The sequence below is a fragment of the Solanum pennellii genome, chromosome 11, assembly GCF_001406875.1.
Source record: "Solanum pennellii chromosome 11, SPENNV200".
In the NCBI taxonomy this organism is placed as follows: domain Eukaryota; kingdom Viridiplantae; phylum Streptophyta; class Magnoliopsida; order Solanales; family Solanaceae; genus Solanum; species Solanum pennellii.
The window spans coordinates 11255446-11261054 of record NC_028647.1 but is presented as its reverse complement, the minus strand read 5'-3'; the positions used below and the strand labels follow the sequence as shown (position 1 = coordinate 11261054).

Genomic DNA, 5609 nt, shown 5'->3' with positions numbered 1-5609 from the left:
TAATGAAAATTATGAAAAGTAAAAGTGTGTATATAGGTAATTTATCCTAAAAATTTTAAGATTGAACAAATCAAATTGGGCCAATTTTAAGCTCAAGGTGATATGACACAATTCAAATATCTACGTACAATTTGAAAACATGATTTGCTTATGGCACATGATAACTTATTTCAGGTACAACTAGAAATATGAATGAGAGAGGTGATCCCCAATCGTACTGTCAGCAACGAATTCATATACGACTTGTTCCCAAGTATGATATGGATAGTAAACGATCTATTCTTCAGGTTAATTCAAAATATATGTACTTCCTATACAATTCTATTCGTGCTCAAACTGAAAACACTAAATGGATCCTTTGACTGATTTGCATCGGATATCAGGTTCTCTATTGCTCAATTAATGATCAAGACAGTTGGATGAATCCCGTGAAACCATTTCATAAAAGTTTATATATTGATGATAAGCGAGACTGAGTAATGTACAGCTCCTACTTTCTTCCAAAGTTCTCCACTACTCCATTTTGAACCTATGAATTATTTTTTTATATCTATGTTTCTATTAACTACTAAGTTTTCTGATATAATATGTCATTGAACTTTAACTTACACTAAAATAATAATTACAAGTTGTTATACGATGCACTGTTGTTATGAAGTTATTATATATACAATAATGCCCTGTTGCTGTATAGTTCTTACAGTACTTTTCCCTTATCGTTGTACTAATATCTAGATTACCTTGTCATATTTCATCTGCGGTATTGTAAGTCCATTATCACGTTCATGTTGGAAATGAATCTAATTCTGTGTAATATCGTTTGCAGTATTTATGATAAAAAGGCGTGCAAAGTGTAATATATATAAACAAATATGTATATCATCACAAAAGCCACATTTGATCTAACTCAAAAGCCAGTTCCTAGTTTGTTTACTCTGATCCAACAACTTCAAAAGTAAACAAAAGAGTGCACGAATATACTAATGATCAAAAATAAAATGTACACGAATCATAAGTAGAGTCATTGTCCATAGGTTGCATTAATGTCAAAGTTGAACTAATCTCATTATTATTCCCCATAGGCTGAATTGTTGAACTTGAACCAATATCCCCAGTAGAGTCGTCATTGTTTGTGAAAGGGTACTGCCCCATAGGAGGCTGCATTGTCGAACTTGAACCAATGACATGAGTAGAGTCGGTGTATATGAAAGGGTACTCATCCATAGGCTGCGTTGTCAAACTTTAACCAATCTCATTATTCCCCATAGGCAGCATCATTGTCGAACTTGAATCAATAATCCCATAATTATTCCCCATAGGATGCAATATTGTTGAACTTGAACCAATTCCATTATTTGCCATATTATGCTGCATCATTGTCAAACTTGAACCAACTCCATACCAGTTTTCAGACTCATTCATCATAGAATAATTAGCATTACAAAATTGATAATCCATCCCTGCTCCCATTGAATTCACAGTACTACTAACTGGAATATTTGATTGAAACAAGTTGTTGTTAAAAAGAGTAGTAGTTTGGTTCATCAAGTTGTTATAGTCCCATATTTGTTGTCGATGAGAAAGTGAGCAACTTCCATTCACGCTCTTCAACAATTCTATTTTTCCTTTTGCATTCTCCATCCTATTCACAAGAACACCAGCAAGATTTTGCAATTCTTTTTGAGATAAATAGTCAAATCTTGAATCCCAAGTCGGATACTTTTCTACTTTGATCGCATCAGTCTTTTTCTTTTCATCATTCTTGAAATAGTCAAATCTTGAATCCGGATCCTTTTCTACTTTGATCTCATCTTCGGACAATGTTTTACCCCTTTTGGTTGGTCCTTCAAATGGTTGATTTTTTGTAGAGATTTATGAGCTCATTTGGATCATTCGGCCACATTTCACAATTAGTATTATTTCCTTCATCATATATGATCATGCATGCTTTGATATCGCAAAGTATTGACAGTTCCGAAATTTTCTTGAACAAGCCAGCCTTTCGTGTCACTAAAGTTTTCATCCTCTTCTTGTCATCTTTAATTAGTTCCACCTTGATTTTTGATCTTCCCATTCTTTTGTTCTAGTAGAAAATAGAAAACAACACTCTGTATTATATATATAATGAAAAGGAAGTTATGTTTTCATCCCTCTTTAATTCATAAAACTTCAAGAATAACAGATGAACCAAAGCTACAGAATTAAGAAAAAAAAATACCAAGACTGAATTAATACTTGTTGTAAAAGTATGTTACAGCTGTTGCTATAATTATTTATTATTACATATATATATATATTACTATATTATAGAAGAGCCAACAAGATGGACGACCACTGGCATTATTGAAAATAAATGTTCATTTGAAGGGCAAATAGTTCAAGTAAAACCAGGAGGTGGAAGTTCTATTCGTTAAGATATTCTATTATTTGTTGTGATGTAGTTAAATTAATATAGTAGTTTTATTTATGAGTTTGAATTGTGTTAAGAGTCTGTTATAAATCTGAGTCATTCAAATATATTTAGACCCATTAAGAGGCCTATAAGAACATAAAACAAATGAACTTAATGGATTGAATCTAAATAATTATTTTCAGTCATTAAAAACAAAATACTTAATGAGGCAAATCTGATTAAGATTCAGACCCCCATTAAGTGCAAAAAAAGAGGCCTAAATGTTATTAGATTAAATTAGTTTGTCTTCATGGCTATTGCCAATATTAGTTTGATATGATTGTATAAATGTAAGTTGCAACTATTGGGCCCGTGCTTAGCACGGGTAAAAACTATCCAGTATATATATATAAAAGAAGTTTGACACATTTTTAGAAAATATACTAATTATTTATTATATATAGATAAGAAATTTGACGCCGTCGTCTGTTTTTAGAAATTATACTAATTATTTATTTTATATATATAAGAAATTTGACACGTCGTTGTCTTTTTTAGAAACTATACTAATTATTTATTTTATATAAAAAAAAAAATTGAGGCGTCGTTGCCTGTTTTTAGAAATTATACTAATTATTTATTGTATATATAAGAAGTTTGATGCGTTATTCTCTGTTTTTATAAAGGGCAACTTTCATATATAGCAAATAAAAAATTCATATTTGTATGCTATAGCAAAGTTTACATAATTGCGCTCCATAGCAAACATAGAAATTGTATAATTCGCTATACATATACAATTGAAGCAAATTGTATAAAACAAAGTGTATAAAACAAGAAAGAGAAAGACACTTGGGCAGAGAACTGTATAAAAATGAAGTGTATAAAACGAATTGTATTATTATAAGTGTATAGAACGATTATATACAATTTGAATTTGTATATAAAATGAGAAAGAGAGAAAGACAAAAGAGACCTGACAAGGAATATACAATTGAATCGAATTGTATAAAACGAGAAAGAGAGAAATTAGATACAATTTGAAAATTGTATAAAACTAGAAAGAGAGAAAGGCAAAAGAAACTGGGCAGGGGAGTATTTTTATTGTATAATTATAAGTGTATAGGATGAAAATATATGTACTTGCATGTGTATGTACAATTTTCTCACGCTTTATACAAACAGAAACGCAATTTATACATTTCACTTCTGTTTGTATAAGTGAGAAAGGCGAGGGTGGCGAGCGAAATTTGGGAGAGTGGCGAGCGAGATCTGGAAGAGGGGAGTGAGGGGAACAAAAATATATGTATTTATACAATTTTCTCTGCTTTATACAATTAGAAAATTTTTTTATACACATGTGTTTGTACAAAAAGTGAGGAAGCGAGCGAGAGATTGGAGGAGAGTGGCGAGCGAGATATTTGGGAGAGAGGCGCCTGACAATTTTTTGCAAACGTTTGCTATGGAGCACAATTAAATCAAACCCTAGCTACTCCATTTATTTTAGGTTATTAGTTTGCTATTATATATAATTTTCCCTTTTATAAACTATACTAATTATTTATTACTTCCACCGCTTTTCTTATCCTATTTTGTAAAAATTAGTCGTTTTATACAAATATTTAGTAGTATTATTTGATTTTGCGTGTGAGGTACTTGGCCAGTTAAAATTTTAATTTAGATTTCTTAAATTTTTATTTTTTTCTCATAAATATCAAAATTTCGTCAAAATTTCTTCTACTTTTAAATAATTTTACAAAACGACTTAAACATAATTAATAATAATGCATCAAAATATCCTGAGTTGTTGAATTAATAGATCACATATTTTTATGTTTATTTATTAATGTAATGACCCGAAAAATTATGTTTCGAAATTTTGAAGCTATTTGTTAATTACGATTGTTTAGTTGACGGATGATTTTAAATAATTGATTTATTGAGTTGATAATAATGGTCAAATATGAAATGTATTTAAGATCCTATATCTTTTGGCCCATGTATATTAAAATAGGTTAATAAAATTTGTCACTTTAGTACATAATTATTTAAAAAAGGAAAAAAAACGAAAACAAAACGGGGAACCGAATGTTAACTGTGTTAGGCGGAGACGACAATTGAATTTCAGACTTCAAAGCTTTTGTTAATTGAGTAGAAGTTGATAGAATCTGATACTCCTAGTATTGTTCTTGTATTTAGCCGTTTAGGACGTCCATAGATTATTTTTTTTCGATTAAGTACCATTTTAATTATTGCGGGTTTAGTAAAGAAATTGTTAATTTGGGGGTTGAACAATGACTTGTTTTAATTGAAATTTGAGATGCAAGTTTATTGCATCATGGGTGAAAATTACATATTTGAATTAGAGGGTTTAGGGTGATTTTTTGATCCAATTTCTGAACCCAAACTAAATATAAAAGTATGGGTGTCACTAGATTCGTAGTCTTATGAAGATTATATATTTGAACAGATTTCAACCGTTCAAAAATGTTATAAAACGGGAAGATGCAAGTCGCGAAGTGATGTTTTCGATAGTTTGAGGCAAGTGAGTTTCTAAACCCTTGTATGAAATTCATATATTTTCTTGTGGTATGGTTCACCTTGATTAACTCTAATGATGAAAAGGGATAATAAAAGGTAATGTGATAAATTGTTTGTGTGATGGGTTGAGAATGATATGAGTATCAGTGTTATAAAGGAAAAGTTTATTACTATAGAATGTGAATTGTAATCCGAGAATGCCAAAGCATATGGGCATTAGCTAATATATTATTGACTTGATTTATTATGTGTGATTTTGTTCTTTACTGAACCCGTATAGTTGTGATAATTGAGGTCATTATATGTGATAGTGACATTTGATTTATTGAGATGTTGCGTCACCCTTTTCATTTGATATCATATTGTGCACATGTATTGACATGACATTGGGTATGAGTAAAAGCCTAACAAGTGGGGATCGTCCTTGTTGTTGGGAATTAAACACACAACACACACAAATAATCTAGAGAAAAGAGAAACAGAACACAAACGGGACACACAAGAATTTAACGTGGTTCGGTTTCCCTACTCCACGACTGTAACAGGAGGATTTTATTTCACTTGTGCTACTCTGGAATTACAAATACAAGGATCATATTTATAGGAAAGCCAAATGGTTAACCTAGGGTTTCAGTAATGGGTCGAGCCGGCACACAAGCCTCCACAAAGCCCAACA

The 5609-nt window shown here is 30.9% G+C and overlaps 1 pseudogene; it reads right to left on the bottom strand.

The window, feature by feature from the left end:
- Positions 1 to 987: 987 nt before the first annotated feature.
- On the bottom strand, positions 988 to 2074 carry LOC107003657 (annotated as a pseudogene).
- Between the last annotated feature and the right edge of the window lie 3535 nt (positions 2075 to 5609).